We start from the raw sequence: 15,244 nt of genomic DNA, 5'->3' as shown, positions 1-15,244 counted from the left end.
CACTCCTGGGAAGAACATGTGAACCACCTAGGACATGTGTTGCAGGCTCTGAAACAGGCCCATTTGACAATCAAAGCCAGTAAGTGCCAGATTGGTCAAAGTAAAGTGGTCTACCTTGGACATGAGGTAGGAGGTGGAGAAATAAGGCCTTTGCCCAGCAAGATTGAAGCTGTGCAAAATTGGACAACACCAACTACTCAAACCCAAGTGAGAGCTTTTCTAGGCCTCACTGGGTATTACAGGAATTTCATTGAGAACTATGGGACCATAGCTTCTCCACTGAATGTAATCTCCTCTCCCAAATTCCCTAAAAAGGTAAAATGGAATGAGGAGTGCAATCAGGCCTTTGAAAAACTGAAGAGAGCTCTTTGCCAGGCTCCAGTATTGAGAGCTCCTGACTACCACCAACCTTTCATTGTACAAACTGATGCTTCCAATGTAGGTATAGGTGCAGTTCTAAGCCAACTGGATGAGAAGGGTAGGGAGCACCCCATTTGCTTCATCAGTAGGAAACTGAAGGATCCTGAGACAAGGTGGGCAACTATCGAAAGAGAATGCTTTGCTATTGTGTGGGCACTGAAGAAGTTTAGGCCATACTTGTATGGTTCTACTTTTGTTATTCAGACTGACCACCAACCCTTGAGATGGTTAATGCAAATGAAAGGGGAAAATCCGAAACTATTGAGATGGTCAATCTGCCTGCAAGGGTTTGATTTCACCATTGAGCACAGGTCAGGGTGTCACCATCAAAATGCTGATGGACTCTCTAGGATGTATATCATCGACTAGAGGTATGAGGTTCATCCAGGAGTGGATTAAATCCTCCTGTCCCTTAGTCTGGGGGGGGCGAGTGTTAGGGAGAATTCTCTGTTTAGGCTGAATTTCCCTACCTAGTGAGTCCCCCAGCAGCTTTGCTGGATTTCTGGGGTTTAATTTTTTTCTCCTGCCAAGAGTGAGACTCTTTTACCCTCACTCTTGGACATGTTGAAGTGTGTTATCTTGGACAAACCTCGTGTTGAATGGGCTATGGGGTCTTTTACTCCATAGGGCCTCATGTATTTTTGTGATGTGGGTCACACAGCACCCTCTGTGCCGTGACCCAGGGGTGTCCTAGGGACTCCCCAACATAGACTCCATACCCTGGGACTGACTACTGTCTCCCAGGGCATGTAAAGTCACCAAAGACTTTGCTAGTCTTGAATCCTGAACAGAACCAGTACAAACCATCATATTGTGGACGTACTGGCTGGGGCAATTCGATTGCCCCAGGGTCTGTTAGTCGAGGGGGCACGTCTCCGTCCCCCCTGATCGAGTTTTGGCTGGTGGCAGTGGAAACTACTTTTTATATTCGACCGCGAATATTTCCCTATGGGATTTCCCATTGTTTTAGGCTAACACATTTAATTATTTATTTACGGTAGCCTTAAACATACCGCCGGTTTATATATTTATTTTTATAACTCCGGTTGGGACTTTTTGCCAAAACTTGATTCTAAAATGGCGTTGGTGTTCGCCTCTGTAACTCTGACCCAAAGTGGAGCCCTTTGTTCCACTTTTGGCGGGCTTCTCCACAGAAGCCCTCCAAAGTGGTGCCACTCTGTCTGGGGTACTTAGGAGGGGTGGAGGGGGATTTAGGCACCCTGGACTGAGTTACCTTGGTAACTCAAGTCGCACTCCGTCCTGATTGGCCCAAGTGGTGAGCCGCCCGGCTCACCACTTAGCATGTTTGAGTGACAGCTAGGCTGGGTGAATGGGGGCTTGCTGCATAAAAGCAGGGCTTTGGGGACTGGGACTTCAGAAGTCGCCACAGGACCAAGAATCCGACGAGGGAAGAGCTGAGCCGACCTGCTTCGACGACACCACCCGGTGGAGCCCTGCTGAACCGTCTCACCACTTTTTCCCGACGACCGAGGAGAACTCTTAACGGAGTGGCTCCTTCCCTTGACTGGTGGGGACAACCAGTTTTCGCCTTCTTTCCGTTCTTTGAGGTATCTCGTGGCCGCCTTGCCTGTGCCAAGCACCCCGGCAACCGGAATACCACACTTTACCCCCATACCGCGAAAGTCGGTACCAACCCTTTAACCGGAGGACTCCGCGGCTGGTTTCTTCCCGGGCAGTGCAACGACCCTCTTCTTCTGCTCTTCAGCGAGAACTTCTTCTCCCCTGACCGACGTCGAGCCCTGCTGCCACTGCCTGGAACAACTGCCACCGCTGGAGGATCCCTTCCGCTTAAGGTACTGTGTTCCGCCTGGCTTCCCTTGCCACCGACTGTACGGGGTAGATTTAGTCCCCGGCTTTCGAACCTGGGAGTGCCTGGGACACTTTGGCTAAACTTTCTGAGCCACTCTAAACTCTTTTTGACTCTTTGCAAGACTTTGAATCTCTAACTAACAGTGTGATCTTGGGCACATTTTCGCTCCGGCTACTCTAAGAGTGGGCCCTGCCTAGTGACTTTTGCTCACCTGTGACTTTGTGCTTCTTTGAGCCTATTGCAAGTGTTCTGGACCTTAGAGTGGTGTGTTTAACCCATTTCTGCTTTTTCTCTCCCTTTCTTGGAAACTACTAGAGTGTCATCTAACGTTAAGCACTCACCTCTGTTTTAATTAAGTGGTGTTAACCTAGAGTTGTCTAGATAGGAGAAAGGATTGAATCTACTTTCATTATAACTGTGTTTGAAGTGTTTACTATATTTTTGCTAGAGTGTTTTTTTTTTTACTTATGTGTTTTTAAATAAATAACTATATACTTTTGAAACCAAGCTCTGGTCAGTGTTTGCTTGTGCTATTGTGTTTTGGTACATATTGTGTATACTTTGCATACTGCCTAACTCTTCTTGAGAGAAGTCTGACTGCTCAGCCACAGCTACCAGGTAAATCTGGGTGGTACAGACTGCTACCAAAGGGGTTTACTGCTCTACCTGTAGTCTTAAATCTTTTGCAGTGTTCCCCAAGGGAACTGCACAGGTTTCTGCCTAACATCGCCCCTCAAGTGGATCTGTTCGTGTCCAGTGTCAACTGGAAGTGCGACCGGTTCTGCTCCAGGGAATTTCCTCAGAGATGAGCTCTAGGGGACGTGTTTGTAGTGGACTGGGAATTTCCACTTCTGTACACTTTTCCACCAATCCCTGTCATTCCTCATGTTCTCAGGAGGTTGAGGAGGTTTCGTAAATCCATGATCCTGATCGCCCTGGACTGGGCCAGGAATATGTGGTACCCGGAACCTCTGGAAATGTCCATCTGCCTTCCAATTAGTCTTCCCCAAAGGGAGGATCTCCTCTCACAAGAGGGAGGTCACATTCTTCATCCAGAGATTAGGACCCTCAACCTGCACACAGTGTTTCTGAGAGGTTGAGGTACAGAAATTGGGACCTTCAGGAAGACGTCATGGAGGAGTTGCTTTCGGCTAGTAGGCCAGCACCTAGCTCTCTATACCCCTGCCGCTGGAACAGATTTTGCAGCTGGTGTAGCGAAAAAGGAATTGCCCCATTTTCTTGTGATACAGCATCGGTTTTGTCTTTTCTACTACACCTAACCCATCAAGGGGGCTAAAGGATGCTACAGCCAAGGGCTATTTGACTGAGCTGTCTATTTTCAAGCGCTTTCCAGAAAAAGGTTCCTACTTCAAGGTTCCAATTGTCATACAGTTTTTAAAAGGGTTGACCAATATCTTCCCGCCGGTTCCGTTCATTGTTCCGGTCTGGGATCTCAACCTGGTTATAAACTTCCTGATGGGTTCTTCTTTTGAACCATTACATTCTTGTCCACCTAAGATGTTGTCTTTGAAAACAATATTCTTGATCGCCATTACCTCTGCTCTGAGTGAGCGAGCTTCAGGCCTTATCTTCTAAACCACTATTCACAACCTTCCATAAAGACAAGGTAGTTTTGAGGGTTTGCCCTTCTTTTCTACTAAAAATAGTGTCCGAATTTCATTTGACGCAAGAAATTGTTTTAGCGGCTTTCTACCCCCTTCCTCATCCATCCAAGGAGGATGAGAGGTTACACAGACTTGACCCTAGAAGAGCCTTGAGCTTTTATATTAACAGGGTTTCTAAAATAACACTGGACTCCAACTCTTTGTTGGTTACACGGGCCACAGAATGGGACAAGCGGTTACTAAGCAAACGCTGTCTCGTGGATTATACTGTGTATATCTGATTGTTACAACTTGGCGGGGAAAGAGGTTCCTGTAGGTCTAAGGGCACACCCAACTAGAGGTGTAGCCAGTTCTTGAGCCCTCCAGAGAGGGGTACCACTGCAGGCCATCTGCAATGCTGCTTCCTGGTCTTCTGTGCATACATTTGCAAATCATTACTGTTTAGATTCCGTTTTGGGCCAGGAATCCAGATTTGGAAAGGCAGTTTTATACAGCGTAAATCAAAATTTAACTCTTTCCCACCTCATGCAAAGCACTGCTATGGGAGAATATCAAAGATGAGGAATATGTTGGAGGACACAATCCAATCGAAGAACAAATTACTTTCCCCTGGTAATGTTCTTTCAACTGGATGTTCCTCTCAAGTATTCATCATCACCCCTCGCAGACATCCCCTCTATCAAGAAGGGGTTTCCGTGATTTAGACTGTATTTCTCATCTTTAAGACTGCTGTGCTGGTGAGAGGAAAAACACAAACTGAGGCAACGGGTGCTGTGCGTGCCTTGTATACCAGCATCAATGTCATACTCGAGGAAGATGGAGAGCCTAGGAGGACACAAGGTCGATGACGCACAGCACCCTATGCTGAGAATAATTTCCGGGCTGCAAGCAATATAACAGCAATTTATCAAAGATGAGGAATATGTGGGAGGAACATCCAGTCGCACGAACATTACCAGGGGTAAGTAATTCGTTCTTCTCATTCTCCTTGCCTGTGTTTGCATTCTCTGTTTGCTTACGTGTCGCACCTAATTGGTATTGCAACCTCTTTCTTCATGTGCCACCTTCCTTTTCTGCTACATGTCTTCTCTACATCGGTCGACTTTCTTACACACTGATTAGTTGTCTCACACTATCTTTGTGGCTCACACTTTCTCTATGCCTTCATGTTATATTCCTGTGTCCAGTGTTCCACTCTCTCTGGACTTGGGGTTTACCAGAGGCAATTTATTACTGGCCTGTTGAAGGTCGGATAATGGATCAATAATGTCAAAGCCATCTTGGTATGGGAAAAGTAGAAGCTAAGCACGTGTCTCTGAAAACAAAGTGATAGTAAATGTGTTTGACGAATCAAGACTGAAATTCACAATTAATAGAGCTCTGTATCCTGGATCTTGCAAATAGTACCTACTCAGCTCGTGGAGATGAAACTGCTTAAAGCTGACTCTAGTCACGCTCTGAGCCACTTGTGTATGAGTGCGATACAAATAAGATATATCTTATCATACATCAGAAATTACAGCTAGGCAAACCAACACAATGATGAACATTGAAACCAGGCTTCAAGGATGCATCAGCGAAGGACTAACTCGTCAGAGTTCAATCCAACAGCGAGCACCAAGAAAGGAATTTTATTGTATAGTTCTGGTTTATTCTAGAGTAGATATCCTACATATAGTAACCGATAAATGCACCAGGTCAAATCAACACCAGAGTTTATGGTTTAAAAAATAAATTAGAAAGTATTAACCTCCAGGAATAACCAGAAAACCTGCAGTAGTGCTATTACGTTAAACAGATGGCTGCTGTACAGAAATCAGCAGTGAGGGTAACATTCTGGCACTGTACAGTTTTTAAAGGTTTTAGCATTTTAATTGCTCTTGGCACGTGTATGTCTGGACAGAAATGTTCCCTTTTTGCCTTTAGGATGCATATAGAAGCCTTATGTCGGGAGGACCAGGCGGAGGGGGTTGGCAGTCCAAGGGGAATACTGTGCTAAATGGTGCATACTCCAGGGGATACCAATAGAGCTGTCAAGATTTGCGTGTCCCGTAATGAAAAACCTGTTCATGCCTTTTTCCTGCTTGGAATTCGGGGCTCCTAGATTTCCTAAATTTGAAATCGGAATGAAAAAAACGACAAGTCTTAGTATTCAAAGGGAAAACAAGACTGGTTGTCTTTCTGATGCATGGCCACCGGAAACCTGAGAGCTCTGCACCAATGCAGATCGTGCTTGCATAAGGCCAGCCAGCAGGGGATCTTGATCTGCTACTGCCACATGGCATAGGAAGGTTTCTGAGGAGTCTGGCAGTTGGAATTCCCAGAGTTGTACTTTGGGGCATGCAGATTCCAGAACAGTTATTAGAATGTGAAAAGTTTCATTTTCAGTCCGAATAACTTGTGTGCTTGTTCATAGAAGTGTAGGTTTTGCCGCTTGAATCTCTTCCAGATTCACAGGCTCTGATGAATCCTGCCATGTACTGTAATGTTTGGGTTTGGAGATTGCATCTTGGTCTTTCTCAAAGAGAAAACCTCACCATTCAACCATGCATTTGTCCCTATATCAAACCAAAAAATACAATGACAGGCACATCTATGCCAATGCCATACATACTCTCTTTTCTGCCATCTGGATATCATTGCTGGCAGTATTATCACAAGATGAGAAATAGAGCTGAAAGGCAGTAGGTATCGTCTGCAGCATTTTGAAAAAATGTGATATAGGAATCACTCCAAGAGGTTTTAATTTAGAGATGATATGATATGGCATTTATAACATGCCTATACACAGGTGTTTCAAGGCACGATGAGGCAAGGGAAGGGGAACAGGGGGAAGACAGAGGCAACAATCTTACTGGACCAGGTGACATTGAGATTGCGCAAGTGCAGGGGAAGTGGGAAGGGAAAAAGTGCGGGGGAGGGGGCAGTGCAGTACATGGGAACGACAGTAAATAAATAGAATAAATAAAGCAATAAATAAAAGTGCAGCCAGCTGGTGGCAAGTGCAGGTTAAGTGCAGACATCAGGTGTCAAGTGCTGGAAGGGGGCTGAAGGGATACAGACAAACAGTCCCCAAGTGCGGGGGATGCCAGGGAGGCAGTGCAGGGGTGCAACTGGCGGGCAAGGGACCTGGGCCCGAGATCAGAGGGTAGCCAGGTGACCAGCCCAGATTCAGCCAGGAGTTCAGCAGGGGAGAGGAGGAAAGAAAACAGAAGCAAAGACGAAGGTTTTGATGTGCTTCCGGAACAGTAGATGGTGTGCCTCAATTTTCAGGGAGGCTGTTCGAGAGGAAGGCCCCAGTCGAAGAAAGAGATCTACCACCAACTCGTTGCTTGGAGAAGCGACTGACCCTGAGGGAGTTGGATACGGATGAGCGAAGAGCTCAAGAAGGAAGATATTTAGGAAGAGAGGGTTGAAGGTATTGAGGCCCCCGGCCCCAGAAGGCCTTGTGGACAATGCAGAGAGTTTTGAACTTGATCCTCGGAGCCACTGGGAGCTAGTGCAGAGATTTCCGTCCTGTAGAGATACAATCACTGGGCTTGAGGCCAAGGACAAGTCTTGCAGTCCTGTTCTGGATGAGTTGCACAGGGGGCGGAGAGTAGAAGCAGACAGATTTAGAAAGAGTCTGTTGCAGTAGTCCAGCCTAGAGAGAACCAGAGCTCTCGAGACAGTGAGCTTCTGGGGGAAGGAGAGAAAAGGACGAATACCTCTGAGGAGGTGCAGTTGGTAGTGTGACTTCTTAGAAACGTCAGACATGTGAGGAGAAAAGGAGAGTGTGGAGTCAAAGATGACCCTGAGGTTTTTAGCCTCACAGGTGGGAGCAGGAAGAGGGCCAAGATAGGCCAGCCAGAGAGTGATAGGAAAGGAGGGAGCTGGTGTACCGATGAGGAGAAGCTCTCTTAAAGGCATTAAGGCAGAGATCGTTGGCGGCACACCACTCCTGGATCACAAAGTCTGAGAAGAGCGAAGGAAAAGAATTGGCGGAAGGTAGCCTGAAAATGAGTTAAGTGTCATCTGCATAGCACTGAAAGTTGGGGCAGAGGGCGGCAATGTGGTGGGCAAGAAGTGGCAGGTATTAGTTGAACAGCCAGGGAGAAAGGTTAGACCCCTGGGGAGCACCACAGTTAGAGATAGAGGAGAGGAAGGACGCAAGTTGGACCTGGGAGAGAGGAAAGAGGTCAGCCGTGCCAGGGCCTGATCTGTGATACCCAGGTTATCACAGAGACGGTTGAATAGGATGGCATGGTTGACGTGGTTCCTTTTTTTTTTTTTTTTTGACATTTGGGTATGATAACACAATCCATTACATTTCTGTCGCAAGTGCAATAAGCAATTCCAATGGAAAGACGCAGATGGTATTTTCTTTTTGTCTCCTGTGCTTTCATGATAAAACAAAGTGCAGCGTTGTGGCTTGGCAGTGACAGAACTTTGGTGTCTGAGCCAGCCACAAAAGATTCCCAGTGTTTATTCTGACACCATGATAATGAGAGCAGGGCAAAAAGTTTGGCTAACGCTGTGAGCAGAGTCACCTGTTAGTTCAGAGGCCTGCAAATTGTGGGTTTCAAGATGTGGGTCTCAAGATGCTTTGAACCACAACTCTGATGATCCCTCAACTCTGACTTTGCTGGCAAGGACTGATAGGAATTGTAGTCCAAAACATCTGGAGAGTCAAAGGTTACAGACTGCTGTGTTGAGTGCTGTGAGAGCTCAGCTTTTTCAGGCTCCCAAAAATGTAATTGCATGAAAGGTGGACAAGTTTGGGGTAATAACTCACTTTAAAAAACGTTTAAATAGTATAGCCCAGTCAAATGTATCCAGTTCATTGCCTTCCCATTTCCTTTCTTCATTATTTCTCTTTTCACTTTTGCATTCTATTTTCCTTGCTCTTGCTTTCTCTTTCACTCTGTCTCCCTGTCTCACCATTCACTCGCCCATCTGTTCTTCCTCCTTTCACAACCCCAAGGACTTGCTCGTTGGAAGTCTGAAAGGTCTTACAGCAGAATTGCGCTCCAAACTCTGACCCTGAAACACCAGTTTCAGGTTAAAAAGATGTAGACACAAGTGCTTTTCAGTCAAACAAAATTCAGGAAGTGACTGCAAGTGGAGGGTCTGCGGTCTGCTGCTGTGTTTCTTACCGGCTGAATTTGATTTTGGAGCCACATACTACCAGAGCTGCCCGTCGGAAAGTGGAGGAGCCTTCTTATAAAAACCCAACTATGTAATGATCTTAGTAGTGGAAGTTCTAACGCAACCATGGAGATGACCGCCTTAACTGTCCATGCGGAGTCGGCTCTTTTGCTTTTCGTGGCTGGCCTGCAAAAGGCAGGTCCTGATGTAAACCCTCAGACAGAGCGGAAACAACTAAAAATAACAGACCTTTGGCAAGTAACAGTTCATAATGAAGAAAACCAGATGCTTGAAGTCTTGGGTGTAATGCTGAGAGATCAATTTCATTGGTGGTACGAGACGACTCACTTGTTTTGGACGAATCATTTGTCAGAATGTACCACCGTTTGGACGAGGGCACCTTAGGGGTGGATTAAGTAACTGAGGGGCTTGCCTTAAAAAGCAGCCGCTTCCTTCACTACTTTGAGTTGCTTTAGCCCAAAACCTACAAACACTTATTTTTGCAGAGATTCCAACGTTTTGCCTAATTTAGAGTCCTTAGGACCTACGTCAGTTACTGCTTTACATCTCGTAAGGGAGTCTCTTCTTCCACTTTATGACAACATTAAAGACATTGTACAGGAGAACTCTCTCAAACTACAAATGATCGACAAGAATCTAAGTAATTTCACCGTTGGCCAGAGCAATCAATGTATTACTATTCCAGAAGAGTGAGGTGACGTAGTATATAAAAGGATTTCCATCTCCTTGGTAGAGGATGATCTTAACAGTCCCTCCCCACTTCTAGACTGTTAACCTAGATTGAGTACCTCTCCCGTCTTGTTTCCATCTCCCAGTGAGGAGGTTATCATTCCCTGTATTGGGCAGGAGATTGACCCTATGGCTGGAGATATGGTGGAGGCGAAAGAAGCGACGGAATTAAAGGCAAAATATGAAACAGTAAAACAATGTGACTAACATCAATAACAACTAATTTGGACTCCCACTATCATACAAATTCACAATTCTTCTTTTGACATTTTTTTGAGGACGGGCTGCACTATCCTAGGTTGGTTTGTGACTTGAGCCCAACATCACAAGGTATGAAACAATAATGTACCCAGGCTACCTCCACCCAAGTGCCCTCCTAATCCCTTTGCGTCAAGTTCCAGGTTTAAAATAGTGACACTCTTGTGCTTAGCAATGATGATTTTATAAATTCCTCTACAGCGAACATGTGTTTCGGCCACTTATATGCCTTCCTCAGGGCATCTATCTTATGCTCACCTGGTTCCACGGGGGTGCCACCCAGCAATCGGTGTCCAGGTATCCCTCCCTGCGATGCCCAGTAGTGACCAGCGGAAGAAACCTGCCAGAAATACAGGTAAACAATGTTTAGGACCGGGTAACTGGGATTAACAGCCTCCCACCACCCCGTATGGCTGCGGTCCCTCTGGGCTTCCTCTCACCTTGTTCTTGATGTTGGCGGGTTCTCCGTCCTGCTGTCTCGGGGGGGCGTGTGGTGTTTTGCGGGCTATGGCGGTCGAGTTACTTCACTAATGCTGGCCCGACGTGAGTCTTTCAGGTAGGTCTTATTGCTGTGGTGTTTTGCTGTCCTAACATGCCTTTCTGGAATTAACAATGTCTTTTTTCTCTTCCTTAGGTACGTGGAAGTCCAATTAGTGGCGAAGATTGGATTCTGTGTTCGCTGGTAAGTATTAGCGTTTTTGGAGTGTCTGGACGCGGCGAGTAGGCGCTTAATGCAGCGCTAAGGTGCCTTGCCTTTGCTAACCTGTTATCTTTTGTCTTCACAGGTCGCGGTGCTCCGCCGGAGTGTAGAATTCCAGAGATGTTGCTGAATGAAGTGCGAATGGCAAGGTAAGCCTTTTGGCAGAGTTCGTTAATTGTGCCAGTCGGAAGAGCTGAGGACCACTAATGATGGAATTCAGGTAAGCTGCAACCTTTTCTAACAATGTCTTCTTTCTTTTTCTGCAGATGCTGTTCATCCGAGGTTCGTGGCTGAAGCTGAACGCGGTGAGCATCACGTTGCAGAATTGCAAACTAACGCGAAGCGTGTCAGTCTAGTCGGGCGTGGTTTAAATAGCTTCAAGAAAGAAGTCCAGGTAAAAGAGTTCTAAGGTGCCACACCCAAACCATCCTTCTGCAAGCCAGGTTCCAAGAAGCCTGATTCTGTGGATGCTTCCACATTGAATGACAGTAACAAAAAGTAGTTCCCTAGCACAAACTCAGTGTTAAGTATGAGCCTGGCGCCAAAGGCGCCAGGACTTGTCCCAAGAAGGCCTAGGTTGGGATTTAGTGGGGACTGGGGTCAAGCCTCCACCTGGCCCATGGGTAGGGCAGGGGGGCTTCGGGGTGAGGGTCGTGACATTCTATGGCTTGTATTCGTCACTTCATTCAAAAGGTGAAATTACTTCCCACATCAGTGGGTATTTCTCTCCTGAATAGTAAAACCATTAACAATGTGCTGCAAAGTCACTCTCAATGTTTGTTTATTTTTATTTATATTGACTCCTGTTGCGTGTTGAGAAGATAACATTTCTATTGCATAGGTTTTTATGCTCTGCTATGTGTTCGGTCTGTAGAGCCGTCCCGCGTGTGAGATAAAGCCATTGTTTATGGTGTTATTATTCAGGAGAGAAATGACCATGGGTATGGGACGTAATTTCGAGTGTGAAAAGTGAAACCTTTTGAATGAAGTGACGAAGCAAGCTCTGAGGAAGGCCTAGAAGTGGCCGAAACACCTGTTGGCTGTAGAGGAACTTATAAAATCATCATTTCTAAGCACAAGAGTGTCACTGTTTTATATCTGGAACTTGACTCAACGGGATTAGAAGGACACTTGGGTGCAGGTAGCCTGGGTACATTATTGACAACATCAGTAACAACAAAAATTAATCATCCTGTAAACCTTTACGCTCCCTGCAGGTTGTTGACATTATCGATTTCAATACTCAATTTACTGATGCAACTAAAAAGAAAATTCCTTGGGTCTGTCCTACGTCTGGTTATATTGTTACGAACGCAAAACGGGGGAAAAAGGAAAAAAGGGGTTCCAGTCTGGGAAATCAAAAGATTACCACGTTTTTGATCCCCCAGGTGTAAGGTGAAGTGGGTATTTCCCCCCTAATCTCCCCTTTTAATTTCAATACTCAATTTACTGATGCATCTAACAAGCAAATTCTGTGGGTCTGTCCTACGTCTGGTTATATTGATACGAAAGCAAAAGGGGGGAAAAGGAAAAACGGGGTTCCAGTCTGGGAAATCAAAAGAAGATTACCACGTTTTTGATCCCCCAGGTGTGAAGTGGGTATTTCCCCCTTAATCTCCTCTTTTAGTCACTCCCCCAATGGCCCTCAAGAGTTGTTGTTAGGGAGAATTCGCTTCTATGGCTAATTTGCCTTACCTATAGAGTCCCCCAGCAGCTTTGCTGGATTTGAGGGGTTTATTTTTTTCTCCTGCTAAGAGTGAGACCCTTTTTTCCCCCACTCTTGGGCAGATTGCTAGTGTGTGTTTTAGGCTATTTTATGTGCTTATGGTCTATGGGGTTTTGCTCACCCTCAGAGGAATCCATCTTTTTCATGTGTGGTACACAGCACCCTCAGTGCCGTACCAGAGGGGTGTCGTAGCGACCCCCAAACATAGACGCCATATCCTGGGACGTACTACTGTCTCCCAGGGCATGTAAAGTCCCCATTGACTTTACTAGTCAAATCTTATGAACAAAACCAGTACAACCCATCTTACTATGGAGGTACTGGGAAGGGTTAATAGTTTTTCCCTAGTGTTCATTTTCGAGGGGGTACGGTACAGTCCCTCTCTCAAAAGTTTCTGGCTGGTGGCAGTGGTTACTACAGAAAATATTTGACCGCAAATATTTTCCTATGGGATTTTCCCATTGTTCGAGGCTACCACTTTTACTGACAGCCTCTAACATACCGCTGGTTTATTTTAATATTAATGTTACTCCGGTAGGTTTTTATTTCCTGAACTTTGATAATATTTCTTTCTCGTGTCTTTCTCTATAATCCTAACCCAGGTCGGGGATCCTTTGTTCGTCCTTTTGGCGGGCTTCTGCACAGAAGCCCTCCTCTCGGTGCCACTGAGTCTGGGGTAGACAGGATGTGTGGGAGGGGGAATAGGCACCCTGGACAAGATTGCCTATGCAATCCAAGTCGCACTCTGCCCTGATAGGCTGGGGGGTTCTCCCGCCAGGAGAGCCACACCACTGTGTGAGTGACAGCTAGGCTGTATGAATGGGGTCTTGCTGCATAAAAGCAGGATCCTGAGGACTGGAGGACAAGACGTCCCCACTGGACCTAAGAAGCAGAAGAGGAGAGAAGCCAAAGACATCTGAAACGACTGAACCACCGGTGAAGCCCTGCTGCAGATCCTCACCACTTTTCTCCAACGACTTGAGAAGATCTTCACCTGCAAGAGTCTTCTTTCCTTGAGCTCGTGGGGCCAACCAGTTCGCCAATCGCCTTCTTGGACCTGCCTTGGTCGAATCGCCAATGCCAAGCACTAGGAGACCGGATAGCCAGGCACCCGTCCACCCGGACCGCGATTTAAAGGAGCGTACCTTTTATTTTGTTTGGCAGCACCGCGGCTGGTTTCATCCCTGGGCAGTGCAGTAACTCGAACCTTCCTCCATGACAAGAGCCTCTCTTCCTCTGCTGGATCTCCCGAACTGCAGGAACTGCCAGGAACTTCTACTTTTAAGGTACATTGTTCCGCCAGGCCTCCCTTTTTCGTTGGGTACTGCTAAAGGTGTTTTAAATCCTTTACCTACCTACTGGGTTGGCCACCCCTTTCATCTAACATTGTCTTTCACCTTCTGCAACCGTATTTTCGAATCGAAAGACTTGACTGCAGCTACAAGAACATTTTGCTCCTGGGCCCTTTTCCCTGTACCACTGACTCTGGCACAGGCCTATTGACTCTGGCTAAATCTGTTACAACTGCCTTCTCTAGATTGCTTCTCACCTAGAAATGTGTTGGTGCACCTAACTCTTATAACCACCTTTTCCTTCCCTCTTTTTAAACTTGTGAAGTGCCATTTTGCTCGGTTTTCACCTCAGTATTATACATGCTGAAGTACTGCCTTGCCTAACGTGTTCACAATCTTCTTGGGAAGTATTGCTGGTGTGTTTAAGAGTATATTCCTGTATAACTTGGCCTTTCCCTCCCTTTTGAGAAATTGATAGTGCCATTTCTGCTTGGTTTTCACTCTTGCTCAAACTTGTCTACAATTGAAATAGGGAGTTGTGTATACTTTTCTTGACTGATTTAACTTGCCTTTATAATAGTGATTTGTGCGTGAACATCAGAGTGTGTAAAATAAATATATATATTCTTTTTGATACAAAGCTTTGGTCAGTGTTTCCTTTTTCCATAGTATTGTAGTCCTAATGTGTAAACCCTGAATACTGCTCATCTCCCTCTTGAGATAAGTCTGACTGCTTAGCCACAGCTACCAACTATATCTTTGTGGTACATACTGATACCAAAGGGGATTTATTGCATGTACCTGTAGCCTTAATCTTCTGTAGTGCTCCCTACGGGAACTGCACAGGATTCTGCCTAACAGTTGTCTTCTCTACCCCCTCTTGTGCCTGCCCCACATCTACCTCAATTTCTGATCATCCCGAGGCTTTGTGTCCCAATATGATTCCTGCCCTATTTTGAAGGATGATCTGGTTCAACCACAACATCATTAATTTTTGACACAAACCCAGCCTGTTACTCGTCCAGAGAAACACCCATTATCGAGTTAGGACGATGGGATGATAGGGTTGGAAAATCTACCTCAAGTCAATGGAAAACTCCACCTAAATGGAGAGAAACAGTTAAAAATGTTCTCCAAGATTCCAGCTTTGCGTCTGCTGAGCTCCAGTGGCATAGATTGGGTGGAAATCCTGGATTCAGGCTCGGACGAACCAGTGGCTCATTTTTGTTCTAATCTTGTGGCAAGACTTGTATGGGATCAACTGGACTTTATCAGATCAATGGGGTTTGATCTAGTGAGTTTTGATAATCTTGGTGACACCTCTTCATTTTTTGGCTGCCTCGAAGGAGGGTGGAATGGGGACTTTTTGGGGTGTTTTACCATTGATGAATAATAGAAATGTCCTGTAGTTTACAAGATCAATTACTAAGACCAGACATGTGGCCTACGAGGTTGATCATGGCTGGCTGACACTTTGAACAAACAATGCTAAATTCTGTGGGCTATTTTTCAACC

The 15,244-nt window shown here is 45.8% G+C and overlaps 1 protein-coding gene across 42 annotated transcripts in view; it reads left to right on the top strand.

The window, feature by feature from the left end:
• Positions 1–15,244, top strand: part of MADD (MAP kinase activating death domain) — a 2,081,072-nt gene that overhangs the window by 1,185,199 nt on the left and 880,629 nt on the right. The gene's annotated exons all lie outside the window — the stretch shown is intronic.

This window comes from Ambystoma mexicanum, chromosome 11, assembly GCF_040938575.1.
Source record: "Ambystoma mexicanum isolate Mex_15411 chromosome 11, UKY_AmexF1_1, whole genome shotgun sequence".
In the NCBI taxonomy this organism is placed as follows: Eukaryota; Metazoa; Chordata; class Amphibia; order Caudata; family Ambystomatidae; genus Ambystoma; species Ambystoma mexicanum.
Note: the sequence above shows the minus strand (reverse complement) of the source record. Positions and strands in the feature narration are given on the sequence as shown.